The 20,171-nt window shown below is 44.7% G+C and overlaps 1 protein-coding gene across 7 annotated transcripts in view; it reads left to right on the forward strand.

The window, feature by feature from the left end:
* Positions 1-20,171, forward strand: part of PPM1A (protein phosphatase, Mg2+/Mn2+ dependent 1A) — a 1,336,273-nt gene that overhangs the window by 393,384 nt on the left and 922,718 nt on the right. For 5 of the 7 annotated variants that reach the window (XM_044074476.1, XM_044074477.1, XM_044074470.1 and 2 more), the window contains exon 3: positions 18,334-18,445. The exons of 1 other annotated variant lie outside the window; for it this stretch is intronic. The gene's annotated coding sequence lies outside the window, so the exon portion shown is untranslated. The remainder of the gene's footprint in view (positions 1-18,333; positions 18,446-20,171) is intronic. One more of the 7 variants, XM_044074472.1, reaches the window with a different exon arrangement.

Genomic DNA, 20,171 nt, shown 5'->3' on the forward strand with positions numbered 1-20,171 from the left:
TCTGTATGCTACTTTTAGGCAGGCAGCCACATGAGTGTCTCTGCCATTGGTCTGAAAATGTTTCTTGTCTTAAAGTCCTTTGAATTGGTGATCTGCAAAGACTAGATCTTACTTCGAGCTCACCTTTTATAAGTTTGCAGTGCAGTTGACTTTCACCATGAGTGTCTCTGCCTTCGGGTCTGTGTTTTTGTCTGCAATTGTATGTGCTTGGTGTGCAGACAGGCCAGCCTGCACATCAGTGTTTTAGAAAACGAGGCTGTTTTACCTCTTAGTCTTGGCTCTAGGACTCCTGTGACTCTGGTATCTAAACAAGCAGATGGGATCTCACTCTGACCACCTTTGGTGAGGAATCTTACGAATGACAACAGAATGTACCTATAGATCACATGATTGCCACATATTTTGGAAGAAACCAGTTAATTAGTGGGACTTACTTAGTTGTTTAGTTGTGCTACAGTAGTGGTCTGTCAGTCGGTGGGGCAGAAACTCTTGTTGCTGAGGGTAGCCTTTCTCCAACCTTTTGGAATCCCCAGCCAGAAACAAATGCAAAAAATGTATTTTCCTTCATTCCTCCTTCAGGAAAGTGTACTCTACATGTATTCATACAGAAATGATCTCTGGGAGCCCTGTTTTCCCCCTGCCCAAAGTCGTTTTAGAGTACCAGATTAAATCTAAGATCATTTTCGTAGCTCTTTTAGTCCCTGCAAATGTTTTCCCCCCTGCTTTTACAGGCCTTCAGAATCTTGCTGACGTGCTGTGATTTTTTTCAGCCTTGTATTTTTTTTTAATCCTTTGAAGTTATTTTTTTAAGCTCTGTGAGAGGTATTTGAGTTGTGATTGTCACAATTTCAGTCACAACTGAACAAAAGGTTGGGTCGTTTACTTATTGGTTAAGATTTTTACTTCACAGACACAGTGCAAGGTTTGATTCTCCCATTTGGGGAAACTGACTAAGCTGAAAATGGCCCAAAAGGTCAGCTCGCGTAGCCTAGCACTTGCCCATGTGCACAAAGGCAGAAAACAAATTACTTCAAAAGCTGTACACAGCAATGTGCTGAACTGTTTGTAAATGGAGCCACATTTAGGGAACCAAGAGATGTAGCAAATTTTCTGGCTCACAAGTTCAGCTCCACCTTTATCCCCCTCTCACCCCAGGCTTCAAAATACAATCCACATAATCCCTCCAACTGTCAGTAGGGAGCAGGTGTTAGATTTGATCTCCAAGGCCAAGAATACAACTTTGATGGACCCCAGTAATATCCCATGATGCCAATTTAATAGCCTGAATTATAAACTATCAGGGCCACTGAAGTCACTGTTCAACCATAGCCTCCACACAGGCTTTGTCATGAATGGAGGACCTGGAATGGTTTTCTCTCTGCACAAGACGGACCTGGAATGTTTTTTTCTCTGCACAAGACGGACCTTCATTTGATCGTGGGAACTACAGATCCATTAGTCTGACTATTATCATATGCAAAGCCATGGAAAGAATTATCATGAAAATGAATAACAGTGCCATAGTAGACCTTCCAGACACTGGATTAAACCCAGTTTTGCTTTGTCAAGGGCAGGTTATGCCTACTTAACATGGTAAGACGACTTTGAGAAGGTCACCAAGGCAATGGATGAGGGCATAATGGTGCATATTGGCTACCTTGACCTAGCTAAAGCTTTTGATACAATACACCACTTGGGCATTGTAAATAAACCTGCAGAATTAAACATAAACGTGTAGGTAACTTGCTGGATGGCCAACTGGCTCAGACAGGACCAAAGAAGTTTGGATTGGAGAAGTGACCTTCGTAAAGAAACCGTTCACCAGTGGAGTCCCCTAAGGCACTGTGCTGAGTCCACTCCATTATGGCATCTATTTTTCAGAAGTCAGTACCAGTGTCAAAGGCCTCTGACTTACCAAGTTTGCAGATGATTGCATGTTAGGAGCAGTTATGCAAACCCCCCCCCCCCACATTTCTGACATCATGTTAGAATGTCTGACACCGACAAATGTCTGGTGCCAAAACTATGGCTTATAACTTGGTGTGAAGAGCTACGTAATAGCACCTTTTGGGAAATATGCCACGCGGGGAAATTACCTCATTGATAAAACACCTCTCAACGTAGACACAGTAGTCAGGGATTTGGGTACTCCTGTGGTTAGCAACCTGGCTTTTGACCTACATATGTCTAAGGTAGTAAGAAAATCATGCTCTGTTGCTCAACTTATAAAATAAGGGTATGGCATCTTGGTTAGAGAAGTCATTATGCCACTGCATGTCCTAGTAAGAGCAGCCTCATCAGACCCAGCATTGAGTTTGATGCCCTCTTCAGTGTGTACCTGACTGGGCGCATGCAACAACTGGAATGTCTACAGAGGTTCCTTGCAAAGGAGGTAAACACAATGTCCTATGCAGATCATCTCAAACCCCTGTCTGTATGCCTTCTTCTGTAGCCTTCTGAGAGGCACTTTTTGCCTGGAATAGAAGGCATCTTTGGATCCTGAGCTGATGGCAATTTTTGCATATCCACAAAATGAAAAGCACCAGAGCTGCTAGATCTAAGGATTTAAACTTTGCTCATGACTTAAGTAGGACATGTTGGAGGGGCAGGTATTTATCTCAGAGAATCCCCATCCTGTGGAATAGGCTTCCCTTCCTTGTGAAGCAGAGCCCTTTCTTAGCCATCTTCATGTACAACCTGGACCAGTGGATGAGAAATCAGAAATTCACCTCTGGTCTGCTGCTTATGTTTCTGATGGACAGAGGCAGCCAGTAAATCACCTCCTATATAAATCAAATTTGTGGGTCCAATTTGGTTTGCAAGGTTATGCCTATGAGGGCCCTAATGGTCACTAACCTAGTGTATACCTGCGTACATATGTATCTACTGGACCAGACAGTTATTATATCATATTCTACAGCAGATGCTGAATATTGGTTTCAGATAACTGGTCCCTTCAGAAAGCACAAGAGATTTCTTCTCTAGTATTTTTTTGGTTCCCTAGTAAGAGCAGCTGTAGAGAGACTGGTGTGGGACCTTTCTTTTTTGAATAAGTCTGTCAAGGTCCTCATGTTTGATGGTCACCCTGCAGACAGTGCTGCTTATGTTTCTGGCACACTGCATTATAGTGACCCTGGTCTTGATGGATGCCCTTCTCCATATTCCCATTGCTGATCACTTTAGGGGATATCTGAGTTTTGTTGTCTGGTTCGTATTGCCCTTTGGGCTGTCCACTGCAGTGTTACCAAAAGTCTTGCTCCAGTAGTGGCCCACTGACGGAGTCTGGGTATTCCCTTTTTTTCCTTACTTGGACGACTTGCTGATCTGTGTACTCTCCATCCAGGTGTGGGGAATCACTAGAGAAGGTCTTGTTCTGAATCCCCAATGTAGGGTCCAAGTTGAACCTCCTATAGTCATGTTTGACACCCTCACAAACACTTCTCTTTCTGGTGTGCTTAATTGACTGCAACAACAGTTTTGCTTTTGTGCCTGAAGACCTGGTCTTGTCATACTAGACTGTGTTTCTGAAATTCACCAGGAGAAATGCTTCGGCTTGAGAAATCCTAGTAATTTTTTGGACTAATGGCATCCGTGATTCTCATTTCCCACTGGCCTATCCTTATATGAGAAAAATTTGAATGGTATATCTGAAATTGTTTTACACAGCACCTTTATTCCCCAGAATTACAGTTGCTACTGCTGCCGTTTCTCAGATTAGTATTACAGTGGTTTAGAGATCAATATCTAGTAGATGTTGGCAGTGTTGAAATTTCCTCATCATCTTTGGGTTCCTTGTCCTCTCTTGGTGGGTATGGACATAACCATAGTGCTATGGTGCCTCAACAAGCTAGGGAATACGAGATCTTGCCCTCTGTGCTGACTGGTAGGGAGATTGTGTTCTTGGTCTCATCAGGCAGTCATACGTCCCGTCAGAGCAGAATGCTGTGGTAGACGGACTGAACAGATACTGAGCAGATCCACACAAGTAAAAGCTGAAAGCAGTAATGATCCTAGGTCTAGTTCAGATATGGGGAACGCCTCAAATAGATATTTTCACCTCCTTTCCAAGCAGACAGCTGGATAAATCCTGTTCCAGAAGATCTTTGCAGCCATGCTTGGAGAACAGGTGCATTCTCATTTCCTTGCACGTGAATTTTCTTGTTTACATTTCCACCCTTTCCAGTGATTCACAAAGTACTTCTGTAAGTTCAGAGAGAGAAATGCTAAATATCAATGGGGTTGACCCTCTATTGGTCTAGACAGTCTTGGTTCTCGTTTTTAATGGTATTGGCCATGAGCAGTTACCACCAGCTTATTCACACTCTGAATCTGCTCAGTCTCCGGGACAACTGGTGCATCCCAGCTGGAGAAACTTCACTTGACAGCCTGGATGATTTAATCTAGACTCTTTTTAGGCACTTGTCTTGAGGATGTGCAGCAGATGTTAATAGGCCAGAAAACCTGCGTTTACAAAGTTTTGTTTACAAATGTACGAGTTTCGGTTTAGTGCCTAAATGGAAATGGGGGGGGGGTCCATTGTGATCCCTCTCGTTTTGAAATTTTGGGTGAATTACTTCAGGATGGCTTAGCATATGCATCTGTTAGGGGGCATTTAGTGGCCATCTCTGCTTGTCTGACAATGGATCCCCCTCTTTCTTTTGTGTTTTTAAAGCATTTCATCAAGTTTTGCAGATGAGACCCCCTCATAAGCAAATTCCTCCTTTGGAGAACATCAACTATTTAAAAAAAAAAAAAAAAAAAAATTGACCTTACCATCTTTGAAACCAGCAACTCGCACTGATCTCAGGTTCGTATTGTAGAAAAATGTTTTACTTAATTCACTGACATCTGTAAGGTGAGTTTTCTGAGCTTCAAGTTTTCATGGTGGGACAACCTTTACTTATTTCTTCAGGAATAGAGTTGTGTTTAGCACTTATCCTTTTTATTTTCAGGCCGAAAGTTTGTTGTCTTCACTGTCTACTAGTCTTTTTATTTCCCAATGTTTTTTCTGGAGTCTAAGTGTTAGGGAAAGCGTAACATTATTCCTTGTGTGTGCATAGGCAAGTACTACTACCTTGACAGAACAAAGCCCTTCAGGAATGCTGAAAGGCTTTTTATTTCCTTTCTTATGCATTGAAAGGTCAACCTGCCTTTAAGCAGTTCCTTGCATGAGGGTTGCCCTCTGGTATTTTTTGTTACATCCACTATGGTGAAGCAAATCCAATAAAGGTAAAGGCACTTCTTTCAAGGGTCACTTCATTTGTAGAAACATTTTGGAAAGGAGTGTACTCTACTCTAGAAGTATTATAGAGGCAGTAATTTTGGTACTCTGTCTTTACCTTCACAAAGCACTACAAAGAGGATGATTTTCTAGATCCAGTGCTAGTTTCACGAGGACCATTCTCCAGGTGCTCCTGTTCTCTTTTTTTCTTCTCCCATGCTGCATAAGCTTTGGGAATCTATCCCATATGCCAGTAAAGTGGTGTGTTTGCTGATCATAGTATAGTTGTGTAAATTTCACTTACCTATAACATAGATTTTCATAGAACACAGTGCCTTATTACCTTCTACTTTTTGTTGTGTGTATGTAGTTGGTGGTTAAAGTTGGTGGTTAAAGTTGCTGTTGTGTTTTTATTCAGCAACTTTTTTTGCTGTGTGTGTATAAGTGTGTGTGTGTGACATTTGTTATGGAACAGTAGGTGTTCATAAAGCTTGTGTTGTCATCTGCTGTTCCTGTTGGGACTAAATGGATCCTATCTGTGAGTGTGAAGGGCTTTTACAGTCCTGTAAGGTGATTGGTCCTTCCCACTCAGGCAGTGGGAGGAATTCTGAGCTGTGACAGACTGGTAGAGGAAGGGTAAAAGGCCACTTCTACTCATATTGCCAGTAAGGCAGTGTGTTCTGCGAGCATCTACTGTTGCAGGTTAGTGAACTTGCACATCTCTTTGAATAGGAACAAGTCGTTAATTGAGAAACTCATCTGTGCCTCCATAGTATTTCCAGAGGTATAGCAGTCATGGCAACTCAAATCAGGCTGCACAAAACCAAGGTCTGTCTTTGCCTACGTGACTGACTTACAGCAGCTGCAACTATAGAGCACCTTCTTGTAGCCAGGAACTAACTTCTGTGTTTGTTCCTGTGTTTGGCATATTGGTGAACATGCAAAGTCTCAGCCGGTGCCCGTGCAGACAGTAACATTCATCAGATTATCATGGGCAGTTTGCCTTGTCAAGTATTACTCCCTCCAGATAGGCTTCTTTCCTCCATCATTTGGTTTCCCTGAGTCTTCAAAAGTGCCAGTTTGACTGTGGGCAAGACCTCTTCTAGTGCTGTTCCCAGCAGTGAGAGCATGGGTGCTTATGTGTCTGCATTTGTACGTGTGTATGTGTTTTAGTTAGGAGAAGGGGGCTTTTGCTGATGGTAGGCATTGAGCACAGTAGTATTTTGGAAATGAGGGTAGTTCTTCCTTTTGCAAGTGTTGCAAGACTTCCCTCCCTTTAGGTGTACACCCAAGCCATATCGGAATGGTTTGATGTTCGTGTTTCACTGTTACAGTCATTACACTTGGGGTTATCCTGCTGGCAGGCTACCCACAGTCAGCCTGAATTCCAAAGTCCTGGTCCACCGTCTGTTGCTGTCACCTCTTCCCTGACGTCAGTGCGCCAGGGGTATAAAAGATACAGCCGACGCCATTTTCTTAAGTCTTTCTTGCCACGTGATGCCCGAAGCAAAAGCAGTTCGCAAGTGCCAGTCAGCCGACTCCTGAGATTTTCGAAATTGAATTTCAGATCCTAAGTCTTCAATAAAGCTAAGTACCCCGTTGGAGAAACTTTTTTCTTGCTCCAGACTGATGTCAGAAAAAGTTAACAATTTTATTTCTTGTGGGAAGCAAATACCTCATAAGGATTTTCACTCTTACTGTATTCCTTGCCTAGGCCCTGACCACGAAGTTGCTAGTTGTCGATTTTGCACTAGGTTTAACCAACGCACGATTAAGCGTCAGTACGATTTTTCTTTTCTTTACATTGGCAGAAGGTTTAACTATATAATGCCGTCGGAACAACCGACGACCGGAATTCATAAAAAGCGCAAGGATAAAGAAAAGGACAGGCATCCGAGGTCCAAAACCGACGACAAAGCCTCTTCTAGGCCAGTCGCTGGTGCTCAGTGAGGCATTTTCGCAGGCCCCTGACTCCCGCTACCTCAGAGCCACAGACCGCCTCAGACTCCCACATGGAGATAACTATGCCTCTGGATACTCAAGGTATTGGTCCTTTGGAAATTAATCCCTCAGATGGGTCCGGAGCCGCTGAGCAGGCATCGGCTTCTGAGGGTGTCTTCAGACCTACACAACTTTATATAAAGCCTACTTCAACATCCAAGACGCAGTCTAAAACAGTTTTAAGACAAGGAAACAAGTACAGCATTCTCCAGGACAGACTTCTATGCCTAAGAAACAGATGCTCAAAATGGCCAAAGACCTAATTACTTTGATCAGGGGTTCCCATCCCCCTCCTGACAAGAGGCCTAGGCAAGATACTGAATATGATTCCTCTGACCAGGTTTCCATTTCCTCTGATTCCTCTTCAGAACAGGGATATTCTATTCCTCCCTATGAGGATTCTGATGCTGAAGACTCTATTCCTTCAGCTTCTCCTCCTGAGGATTACTCATTTGGGGAAACCCTGCATACCATGAGGGAGCATTCCCACTGGGAGAGCCAAGATTATTCGGATTCTAAGAAAAGGCTTAGAGGTTTTCTTTTATTACCTCAGCACAGGCCTCTTGCAATTCCCCCTGTTCTAGACATAGTAGATGGTGTATTTTCAGAGTCCGGCCCGACTCCAGACTCTTTACCTCCTGCTCCTGTTAAGCCGGACAGATACTACAGGGTTCCAGACTCGCATACATTTCTGTATAAAAACCCTGCTGCTGAACCAGAAACTATCTCTCAGGGTCCCAAAGGGGTCAAGGCTGCTACTGCTAAAAACCCTGTCCCCTCGGATAGAGATTCTAGGGCACTGGACAGATGGGGATAAAAGTTTACACTTCTGCTACCTTGGCTGTAAGGGCTTTAAATTGTCAGTTTCATATACTCAAATATCAGCAATACTTAATGTCTTTGTTAACACAAAAAATGTTGACAAATTCTGAATGTTCTGAGAACAAAGATTTGCAGGATTTATTGCATGCAGCTGAACTAGTGGGAAAACATACTTTGCAATGTGGCTATGATTCACTGGAGGCCTCGTGCAGGGCCGCTGTTACAGGTTCTGTAATTAGACGGCATGCTTGGTTAAAGGAACAGAATCTGCATGATCATGTTAAAGCAAAATTATTGGATGCTCTATTACAGCATGATACTTTGTTTGGTGTTAAGGCAGAAGAGGTGTTGAAGAAAATGGAGGATAAAGCTAAATCTATGCAGACAGTAAAGGATTTCTTACAGGTACAGCCACCCAGATTTAGCAGGAACTGGCCTTCTAAAAACTGGTCCTTTCCAGTGTCAGACCACAAAGAGGCAGATTCCGACGCCCTAGAGGCAGGCAACAGCCCCAGGGCTCATACAGGCCCAAACAATGGGGTGCTTCTACCTCCAAAAGCGGAGAAGACAAATCACAGCCTTATAGGAAACGGTCCCAATGACTTCCCTCTGCCAATGCCAAGCGCTTATCTTTTGGCAGCACCCTTAGGGGGAAAGCTAGCACTTTTTTCAGAAAACTGGCACAGGATCACCCAGGACAAATGGGTCTTAAATAGTGTCTCAGGGCTACAGGTTCCACTTTCACCCCCTTCCAAAGGCAAAAGGTATGCCATACTTGCCACACAATCAATGGGCAGAGGCACAAAAACAAGTTTCATCTCTCATGGACATGAGGGCTATTCAGCCAGTGCCACAACAAGAGCAGGGACAAGGATTTTACTCAAGACTTTTCTTAGTACCAAGAAAGGACAAAGCCTGGAGACCAATTCTAGACCTGTGTATTCTAAATACTTTTCTGGACGTTCCAAAATGTTGACTCTGCAGCAGCTTCTGTCCATGCTGGACAAAAAGGCTTGGCTTGTAACTTTGGACCTCAGAGGCATACCTGCATGTCCCAATCAGACAGTCTTGCAGAAGATACCTCAGATTCATAGCTGGCTCAATGCACTACCAATTCTCTGCACTGCCCTCTGGCTTATCTACTGCACCCAGGGTCTTCACAAAATGCCTGGCACCAGTAATTGCATTTTGCAGACAGAGGAATTCAAATATATCCCTACTTGGACGACTGCCTTATTCAAGCAGAGACCAAAGACATTCTACTAAAGCATCTGGCATTTGTAAAAAGATTACTAATTTGCGTAGGGTGCACAGTAAACGAAAAGAAATCAAAACTAGTACCCTCTCAAGAGATATTCCTGGGTGCAAGCTTAAATAAAACTGCCCAGATGGCTTATCTCACGCCAGACAAACAAAGGCAACTGACTTCTTACTTCCAAAACATGGCAACAAAGACCCAGTTATCTGCAAGAAAAATTCTGCAGGCACTGGGCTACATGGCATCCTGCATTCTATTAAGTCCATATGCAAGACTGCATATAAGGAAACTACAATGGTATCTAAAAAGTGTTTGGACTCAACATTGCCACAGCCTGGAAACATTAAATCTGAAGTAGGGACTTCATTTGTCAGCAACCTGTGGGTCTTGGATCCAATATCGGATCCGAGCCGGCAATTATTTATACAGCTATGGATCCGAGCTCCTAGCTCCTCCCCTCACCCATAATCCCCTGCCAACCCCAATTGACCTCAGATCTAGTTTGCCGCTTTTAGAAGAGACAGCTGGATTGCAGAGCTCCTGGCGACTTCAGAGAAGTTCTTAAAATGACTTGTTAAAAAACAGAAAATCTTTCCTTTTTAAACTTGCGTGTGTGTTTAGGATCCCTTTAGGTTAACTTTTACCTTTTTTTTTAAATTTTATTTTTAGTGTTTCCTCCCCTCGCTGGTCGTAGTGTGTGTGTTTGTGTTTTGGGGCCTGGTGTGCGTGTGTAGTCCTTTCCTTGAGAGAAAATGTCAGAGGCCCCAAATCCCATTTTTTCTAAATGCGCCGAGTGTGGCCATAAGCTTTCACCGGCGGATGGCCACACTCTGTGTGTTCGGTGCCTTGGGGTTGAACACCTGTCCTCAGGATGCACGATTTGTGCAGGGTTCAACCCCAGGGCACTGAAAGAGCAGAGGTCGAAGCTGGTCCTGGCGGGACTTTTGCCCCCGGAGTCGGCTTCGGCCTCCGCTACTCCCGTGGCACCTCCCCAGCCTGTGGTGGTAGCCACTCCTGCCCCCCTTCCTCCAGCCGGGATTCAAACTCCCACTAAAGCGCCGGAGGATAGGGAGGCCAGGAGGGAGAAACGGAGGGAGAAGCACCACAAGTGGCAGGCCGAGGCCTCCGCTTCGGCCCCCCCAGCTAAGCGGGTTTCTCCCTCCACGGCTTCCAGGTCTCCTCCTCCTCTGCTCCAATCACCTTGCTTCTCCCAGGGACCAGAGGAGGAGGAGACCCGATCTCCGTCGAGGTCATCGAGGCGGCACTCCAGGCCTGCCTTGGTGGCCTCGTCGAGATCCACTGACGCAGACTTGGACTGGATGATAAGGTTCATCCAGGCCCAGCTGCAGATGGGAGTGATCCTGCCTCCCCCCCCCCTTCGGGGGGGAGCTCGACACCCTTTTTTGCTCTGATAGCTCCTTCTCCGACCCGCTTCTCTGGTTCGGAGCGCTTGGAGCCGGGGGTGGGTCGGCGCCGACAGTACTGGGTACTTCGGATCCGACCCTGCCCTCGAGTCTGTCTGTTCCATCGTCGGATCCGACCTCTCGGAGCTGTGGCCCGAGCTTCGGATCCGAGGGATTCAGTGTGCCTTCGGCTCCATCCAGGTCGGAGCACACTGGTCCCTCGGATCCAATGGTCTCAGCGCCGGTTCCGATCCCTTCATCGGATCAGAGTGGGAGTCGGCTCTTGGAGCCCAGGGAGAGCGGCTCCCCCTCGGCCTTCAATGTAGTGGAGAGAGCTCTGTCGAGAGCATCCAGACCCCCGGCCCTTGTCTCTGCTCCGCCCTGCACTCCCGGGCCAGGCTTCCATCACCTGGCTGCAGGGACAGCCTGCTTCAATGTCCTAGGTTGTTCCTTTGGAACAGGACATTGCTGGCGAGACCTCCTCGGACAGCCCCCCCCCGAGGAAGTGCCTCGCAAGCACAAGTGTAAGAGGAGGCACGTGGACTCCCCCGAGTCCTTAACAGAGGACACGGACTTGGATGAAGGGGAAGGCTCCCCAAGATCACCCCTCGAGGATGTCTCCTTTGGAGACATCATGGAAATGCTTAGGCTCAGGGGGGGGGGTCTGCCCCCAAGGCTTCCTCCGACGAGTCCGTGTTCCTGGAGGCATTCGAAGCAGGCCCGTACATTCCTACCCCCTCTGCAGACAAGCCGTGACTTTGTGGAACACAGCATTGACTTATCAAGTACACCTGCAAGCACAATTCCTGCCAGGAAAGACAAATACTTTGGCAGACTAACTAAGCAGAAACCTCATGGGTCCTCACGAGTGGAAACTAGATCCACAGATCTTCAGCATGATAACAAGGAAATGGGGATGCCCAGACATAGATCTATTTTCCTCCCCTCACAACTGCCAGCTACAGAGATTCTGCACTCGGACTTATCACAAACAAGCATGGAAAGTGGACGCCCTTTCATTCAGCTGGAAAGCCCTTACAGTATATGCCTTCCTTCCTCTGCCTCCCCAAGGTACTCCTAAAGGTCAGACAAGAGAAGCCAATGATCCTGATTGTCCCAGACTGGCCATGCCAGCACTGGTACCCAATCCTAAAGAGCTTGTCTCAAGGCCCAGCCTGGACATTACCTCAGATTCCTCATTTGCTGACCCAACAAAACAATCAGATCCTATACAGCCAACTCAGAACCCTAAATCTGGCTGCATGGCGGGTAATTTAACCCTTCAGAACACAACTCTCTGTAAAGCAGTTATGGATGTTATTTTGGAGGCCAGGAGGCTCAGCACCAGAAAATCTTATGCAGAAAAATGGAAGAGATTCTGTGATTGGAACCAGGTGCAGGGAATTGACACGCTTGTACCAAATATTCCTCAGATTTTACAATACCTAACTGAGATGCTGGACAAAGGCCTATCCTTCTCATCAATTAAGATCCATGCCTCTGCCATTTCAGCTCATTACAATACGGACCCACCTATTTTTTCTCATCCACTGCTAAGGCAGTATCTCAGAGGGGCCAAAAACATAAGACCTCCAAGGAGAGCTCCAATACCTACATGAAACCTCAATTTTGTCTTGGAAAAACTCACACTGCTTCCTTTTGAACCAGCCAATTCAGCTGAGATAAAATATTTATCATGGAAAATGGCCCTTCTAGCAATAACTTCAGCAATAAGAGTCTCAGAGTTACAGGCACTAATGGCTGTGGAACCTTTTATTATTTTCCATCCAGACAAGGTTTCTCTAAGGACAAACCCAACATTTATGCCTAAGGTAGTGTCCAGTGTGGCTCTTAACCAAACCATATATTTGCCTACCTTTTATCCAAACCCGCAGAATAAGGGGGAGAGACTTCTGCATTCTTTGGACGTACACAGGCAGCTACGCTTTTACTTGGACAAAACTAAAGCTTTCAGAAAGACTGAGCAACTCTTAGTGGCATATGCTGCAGGATCGCAAGGAAAAGCCATTTCAAAACAGACTATTTCAAAATGGATAGGCCACTGCATTTGTTTCTGCTAGTCACAACATGGCAAATCAGTGCCTAAGGGCATTAGGCCGCACTCTTACCAGAGCAGCAGCCACTTCAGCAGCCTTCCTCAGAGGAGTACCAACCAAGGACATTTTGGAGGCTGCAACCTGGACTTCAGTGCACACTTTTACAAAGCACTGCCACTTACCTCTTTACTCTAAATCCAGAGCAGGCTTTGCCACTGCAGTCCTGCAGGGCCTCATAGCCACTTCTAATTCTCTTTAGGCCCAGCCACCCAACCTCAGCTTTGGGATTCAACCCAAGTGTAATGACTGCAACAGTGAAACACGATGAACATAGTACAGTTGTGTACCTACCACAAATGTAGATGTTAGTGTATTCATTGTTGCAGTCCAGGTTACCCTCCCATCCCACCATCCCCCTTTCATTGCTGGGACTTATCTGTACTTCTCTATTCTATACAACCTATGTGGTGTATTTGCTTGTAGATGAAGGTTATGTGCATGCTTTTTTATGATCAGAATTTTTTTTAGCCTACCCTTTTGGGGGCACCTGACATCTGGGGCAAGAAAAACTGGAGAAAATGGCATCTGCTGCATCTTTTATACCCCTGGTGCACTGACGTCAGGGAAGAGGCGACAGCAACCGACAATGGACCAGGACTGGCCTGCGGGTAGCCTGCCAGCAGGATAACCCAAGTGTAATGACTGCAACAGTGAATACACTCAAACATCTACATTTATGGTAGGTACACAACTATACTTTACATCTATTGGAACGTACTGTGACCTTTTTGCATCCTTTTTAAGCTCCAATAATTTTGCCTTTTCCCTTCTTCCTGTCTTGGAAGGTTAACCCAGATGATGCACTAATCTAGAAGTGTCCAGTGGGTCTCATCTGTGGTTTCAGCATTATTTCCCTCCCATTTCCCTTTATTCTGAAATTGTAAGCCTCTGTCAGAAGCCATTCACAATGCTTTGTCACCCATCCAAGGCTCATCCAGACCATCATTCCCTGTATACAACTGCTTTTCCAATTCTGATAATGGCTAGGGACCCTGCTTACCCACATTGGGTGGAAACGTTTCTCCATTGAACATTGACTCGGGACATAGAGCCAGCTGTACTTGATTCTCTCTCTAGCATTTTCAATTCTGAATGTAATCTTTTATCAAACTTCATTTGTTTGACACATCAAACGTTTATCAAGGAACCCTCTTTACTGTCTTCCCTAAAAAGTATGTAAAACTGTTCTTTAAAGGTACCTTTTACTTACTTACCCAGGTCAAGAATGTCGTGGTGCTTTGGGATGTAAATTTTAGTTGTGAAAAGCCTAACTAAACCTTTTGAGACAGCATCTTCAGCACATCTGAAGTGGTTATCTTGATAAAATTGATTCTGGTGGCATTTACGTCTTCTAGAAGAATACAAGATCTGCAGACTTTGTTGAGCAGCCCTCCTTGTTTAGTGTTCTGTAAAGACAGCGTTTCAAATGAAGACAAGCCCCTTCTTTGTCTCGAAGGTTGAGACTGAAACCAGTCCACATCACTGTACTGAATTTGTTAGTATTCTGTGCAAATTTTCCAGTAGGGAAGAATACCTGTTAGATTACATGGATGTTCACAAGCAATTCCCATTTTATTTGTCAGATCCTAGAACATTTTGTAAAGATTCTCAATTTTCATTTCCTATGCCAAAATGTATCTAGGCAAAAAAGGCTTCAAAACTGTCATTGTCTAAAAAGTCATATTGACTGTATAAGGTTTTTGTATAAAAAGTATAATCGTTTTAGGCCATTGATACCCAGGGTGCATTCAGTGAGAGCCATGGCTACTTCAGTCCTTTTCAGAATGCATAGTCTAATGATATTTGTGCAGCCACTATGTAGGCATCAATGAATACATTTACAAGACAGTCCGAGCTAGTGTGACCTCTAGATCTAGGTCTTCCCTTGTCCACCCAGGAGGTTTAGCTTGAGACTGATTCCAGTCTCAGGAGAGTTACATAAGTAATGATAGATCTGTATCGATAGTTCCTTACTTTAACACCATTATCCCCCCTGAGGCTTTTAGAGCTTCATTGTGTATATAGTTGTATTGCTTCTCCACCTAGGGCAGACTAAAGAGTTCTGAGGTAGGGTCCTTGGTACATAGCTTTGTGAGACAAAAGCGAGGGGCTTGCTAGCTTGAGAAAGTTTTTGCAGTTGGGATAATTCTGGATAGGCTTACTCCTGCTGGTAGAGACTGGGGTTACAGTAAATGTGCACCTTATCATCCGGGTCCTGTAAAGTTTAGGATTTTGTTGCCTTCCGATGTTTTTTCTCCCCTGTGAGGAGATTTTTATAAGGGAGAGATTCAGAGTGTAATGAGTTAGATCTCCAGTGGTGTTTCTTCTCAGATTATTTGACTACATTAAACTGGACTCTCTTCTCTGCTGTTTTCAGAATCTAATAGTATGTTAGACTTTTTACATGGATAATGAATGAAAACTGTGGAAAACCGTTCCATCACTGCTATAGGTGTGGTAGAGAATTGGAGACCATCATTTTGTTGTTGGTCATAGGAGGCTGCTAGGCTAATGGCCTGGAGGCCCTTACAAGCCTAGTCTAGAGTTTATCCCCAAAAAGAAACTCCACACTTGTCAATGAGGGACACAGGTGGAACCCCTGAGACAAATTTGTGTTTTTCCATCCACTCATTAAGGTTGTGCTTGAAGAGGGTCAGCGAGGTGCTCTGTTTGAAGTGCATGGGAACTCTATTCCAGAGATGTGGCAGCCTCTGGGAGATGCACCTGTCTCTCCAGCAGGTTTCGTTGATGTCTCATAATAGAGTCCGGCCTTTTGAGTGGGTAGTGCGTGAGGTGTTAGACTTGCAGATATGGAGCATCTCTAGTAGAGCAGGGTCCGAGATTGCCTTGTAGGTGAGACACAGATCACCCCTGAGCAGTCTGTATGATACCACGTAGCGTGATGATGATTTAAGCCTGTCTGTTGGAGGCCATGGATTCTCTTTGTGAGGCATTTCAGTGGCTTTTCCAGTTGGTACAGATGTTTGGAGGGGTACATCCCAAGCGGGGCATTGTACTCAATTATTGGTCTAATGAGGAAGGAGTATAGAGAAGTAATAACCTCCTTTCTCCTGGATGCAATCCCTTGACTTATGAGATGAACCAAGTAAAAGGCTTTTCTGACCACTGCTGCTACATGTTGGTTGAATGTGAGGTTATCAACCCGAGTGCCCACGTCTCACCACAGGTTGTGTGCTTACGGGGTTGCTGTTGATGTTGTAGTCTGGGAGGGGGGTGGTGGTCTTGTTTTTGCTGAATGGTATGATGCATTTTTTTGCATTTAGCTTGAGGCCATGACTTTGACACCAGTCATTAGTTGCTGCGAGACCCTCTCTGCAGTATGTTAACATCATTTGGGGAGTCCGTGACAGCACCCAACTTACAGTTGTCTGCAGACTTGGTCAGCCACAGGCCTTTTGTCTTTGGCATCTATTTCTCAGAGGTCCAGGCAAACAGTAGGGGTCCCAAGAAAGATCCTTGGGGAACTCCACTAGTGACAGGTCTGCTGACGGAGGTGGAAGTGCCTATTTTAACTTTGAGGGTCCTGTTGGTGAGCCAGTTGGCCACCCACCTGATGAGATAGGGTTCTTCACCAAGTTGTTAGCTTTTCGATGTTGCCTGAGTGAGGGATTGTGTCAAAGGCCTTGGCCAAGTCAAGGTAAGCTGTATGCATCAACTTACCCTCATCCAAGGCCTTGGTGATGGTCTCAAAGAAGTCAGCCAGGTTCAACAGACAAGATCTGCCCTTGACTAATCCGAACTGGGTGGGGTCAAGTGCTTGGAGATTGCTTACGTCCTTGTTTGAGATCCATAATAATATGCTTCATGGCTTTACAGATCAGACTTGTCAAGCCAATGAGGGCGATAGTTTCCAGGGTCAGTGATGTAAACTATGGAATGATCTTGTGTATAATCTGTGTGGAAAAAATATGATAAATGAAGTGCATCAAATCGTTTGTATCAAAACAAGTGAAGCAGTTTTGTATGTGGAGGCACACCCTGCCTCATTGTGGGATGTAAGGATCTTGCTTTCTAACCAAAAAAGATGCTTCATAGTTGTTTTGGTAGTTTGCGTGCAGAGTTGAAATGTGCATTTTATGTAGCTCTGAGGTATCTGACTTAAAGAAAAAAAAACCTCAAGTGGCCTTATTTTACAGACTTTTTTTTTTTTTTTTATAAGGGTGAAGTACATCTCCATACTCTGCTTCTTTCCAGATTTTAAGCAGGTTTCAGTTAGCACCCCCCCCCCCCCACTAGTTTCAAAGATGGACTACAGCTCAGTTTTACTTGACTTAAAAATTCTGTCTCTTTACAAATCCAGGTTTGAAAAGCACAGGTAAACTGGATTCAGTTTTTTTTTACCTTTTTATTGGCTGTGGTGGAGCAAGCTGATCAGTGCAACTGCAGAAAACTCTTGCAGAAAACTGAAACCTCTGTTTATACTTGCTTGATTAAAGACAAGGCCACCTGTCTCGTTGCTGTCCATATTCTTGTTTATTTATTGGCAGTTTATCGAGATAGTCCACTGGGCCGAGTAGATCCCATTTTCAGTGGAAGCCCTGGGAGGAAAGCTCTACAAGTAAGACTGATACAGTTGCTGTTGTCTTTCGGCTTTTCCCGGTTAGGGGTCGCCACAGCGGAGCTCCGGTCCGCTAATGTTGGCAGTAGATTTTCACGAATGCTGAGGTGCCAGCTCGACATTCAACCTTCAACGAAGGCACGCCCATTTACGTATGTTTTTTGAACGCCCACCCAACCGCGGGGAGGACATGCAGACTCCACACAAGTACAATTCCAAAATATTTAAAATATTCTTCCCATTTTAAATGTTAGTGCTACATCCTCAAGGAGACTGTTACCTTGTGCACAGTGACTATGCTTGTTGATGCATTTTCTTCAAGACAGGCTTAGATCTTGGATAAGTCCGACCCTCCCTGTATGAGTGTTTCTAGTCTTCACACTCTGAATGGTAGGACTTGATTGGGAATCAATAATTTTGTCTACCTGCCTTTCTAGTTCTCATGTATGGTTTTCACATTCAGTCTGGATGTCTTGCTGTTCTCACTGACCTGCTTTTAAGATTTATGTGAGCAACAGCACATTCATTAGACCTTCAGGTCCTTCAAAATTGAAAACCATACAATTAGTAATGTGTTGGGAGAGATCTGTTTATTTTGTATCTTTGTGTTGCTACTCTTCTGAGGGGGTTATACTTTGTCATTTGGAACTGAAGCAGGAAAAAAAATTGAGGCACTGTTGTTTTTGCATTGGTCTGCTGAACTTTGTGCATTCGTTTTCTCATACTACTTTGTAAACTAGAGTGGGAATGACCATCCCTGAAGATTGGATATTATAAAAAACATTTTAATTTAATTTGCTTGTGGTGTAATTCTTTTTCTACTGATTATTTGCAGGTATTCTTATGTTTTATTTTTGCTTTTTTTTCTTTTTGCATTCTCCTTTCCTGCCCCCTTGCTACCTTCTGTTCCTTTCCTGGTCAAAACTGTGAAGAAGTTAAAAGATATGAAAGAAATCAGTGGGAAAAGGGAGAACTTGAGATGAAGAGAAAAGTAAGACATCGAAGCAATTTATGAATCCCACTGCAGGAGTTTTGTTATTAAAGGTCCTGTTTCAAACATTACTTTGTCTGCATTTATGCATTTTTGTCTCATTTCACAACCATTCTTTTTTTAGGGACAATGAGCTGGAAATTCTAACATTTCCACTAGTAAGTTTCAGTAGTTTTAGAATACTTTTAATGCAGTTTTGCAGATGTTCTTCATGTTTCACTGTTGCAGTCATCACATTCGGGTTATCTGCCTGCAGGTAGCCCTCAGCCGGCCTGAATACCAGAGTCTTGGGATTTCTGCGTCGGATGCTGTCGCTTCTTCTATGACGTCAGGGGTATAAAACATGCAGCCGACGCCATTACATCAGTCTTTCTTGCCGTGCGATGCCGAAAGCAGAAGCGGTTAGCAAGTGCCGGACGGCTGCCTCCTGAAATTTTTTTTTCGAGTTTCAGACCTGAAGTGTCCTAAAAGATAAGTACCCCATTGGGGATCCTTTTTTCTTGCTCTAATCGATGTCAGAAAAAATTAATTGCCTTGCCTGGGGAAAGCAAATACCTCACAGAGATTTTCATTCTTACTGCATCACCTGTTTAGTCCCAGACCACAATGACCCTCGCTGTCGATTTTGTGCCTTGTTCAACGCCCGAACTATTCATCGTCTGGCTATTTTTGTCTCTAAATTCTTTTGCTCTCGATCTCCGTATTCTGAAATGGCTTCGATAAGCCACCTGACTACCGATCTTCCGAAAAAACGTAAGGATAAAGTCAGAGAAGACTGCATAGGTCCAAAACTGCTGACGACGCCACCATTAAGCCAGTCACCAGTCTGCCAATACTTAGGTGCTTTTGCAGTCCCTGATACCCGCTTCTGCAGATTTGCAGGCCTCTACTGAGACCCATTCAGAGTCCGGTATGCCACGAGATGCTTCGACTATGGGAACCTATGGATGTCTCTACCTTGGATGGGTCTGGAGCCGCTGTGCAGGCACTGGCTTCTGAGGGTGTATTCAGGCCTTCCGATTTTCATATTAAACCATTTACTTCGGTTCAAACCAAAAATACCAAATTTCTCAGGCCTAAAGTTTGCACTACGCCTAGGAAAGTGCATTCTCAGGCCCACATGCCACAAAAACAAATGCTTAGAATGGCTGAAGACCCTTTTACCGTAATTAGGGGAAGTCAGCCTTCCCCCTCAAAAAGACCAAGAACTGATTTTCCTTCTGATCAAGAGTCTGATAACTCTGACCCTTCTGATTACCAGGACATACCCTTTTCTACCTATGAGGATTCTGATGCAGACTATTTCATTCCCTCTGCTTCCCCACCAGAAGATTTTTCTTTTGGTGAAACCCCGCATATACCCTTAGAGAGCATTTCCGCTGGGAGAGCCAGGACTACTCTGGGTCCAGAAAGAGACACTGGGAATTTTTAAACTTGCCTCAGCACAGGCCTCTAGCTATCCCTCCAGTTCTGGAAATTTTAGATGATGTCTTCGTGGAATCCAGCCTTACCACCTGATACTTTGCCTCCAGCTCCCAGGAAACCTGACAGGTACTATAGAGTACCTGACTCCCACAAATTCCTCTTTAAGAATCCTGCTGTGGATCCAGAGACCATTTCCCAGGGACCTAAAGGAATTAAGGCTACAACGGCCAAAAGTCCTACCCCTTCGGACAGGGATTCCAGGGCTTTAGACAGATCGGGCAAGAAGGGTATACACCTCTGCTACTCTGCCCAAAGGCATATATTAGCCCAGCCACGTTGTGCAGTATTCACCGC

This window comes from Protopterus annectens, chromosome 6.part0 (assembly GCF_019279795.1).
Source record: "Protopterus annectens isolate FY-2018-M chromosome 6.part0, PAN1.0, whole genome shotgun sequence".
Lineage (NCBI taxonomy): Eukaryota > Metazoa > Chordata > Ceratodontiformes > Protopteridae > Protopterus > Protopterus annectens.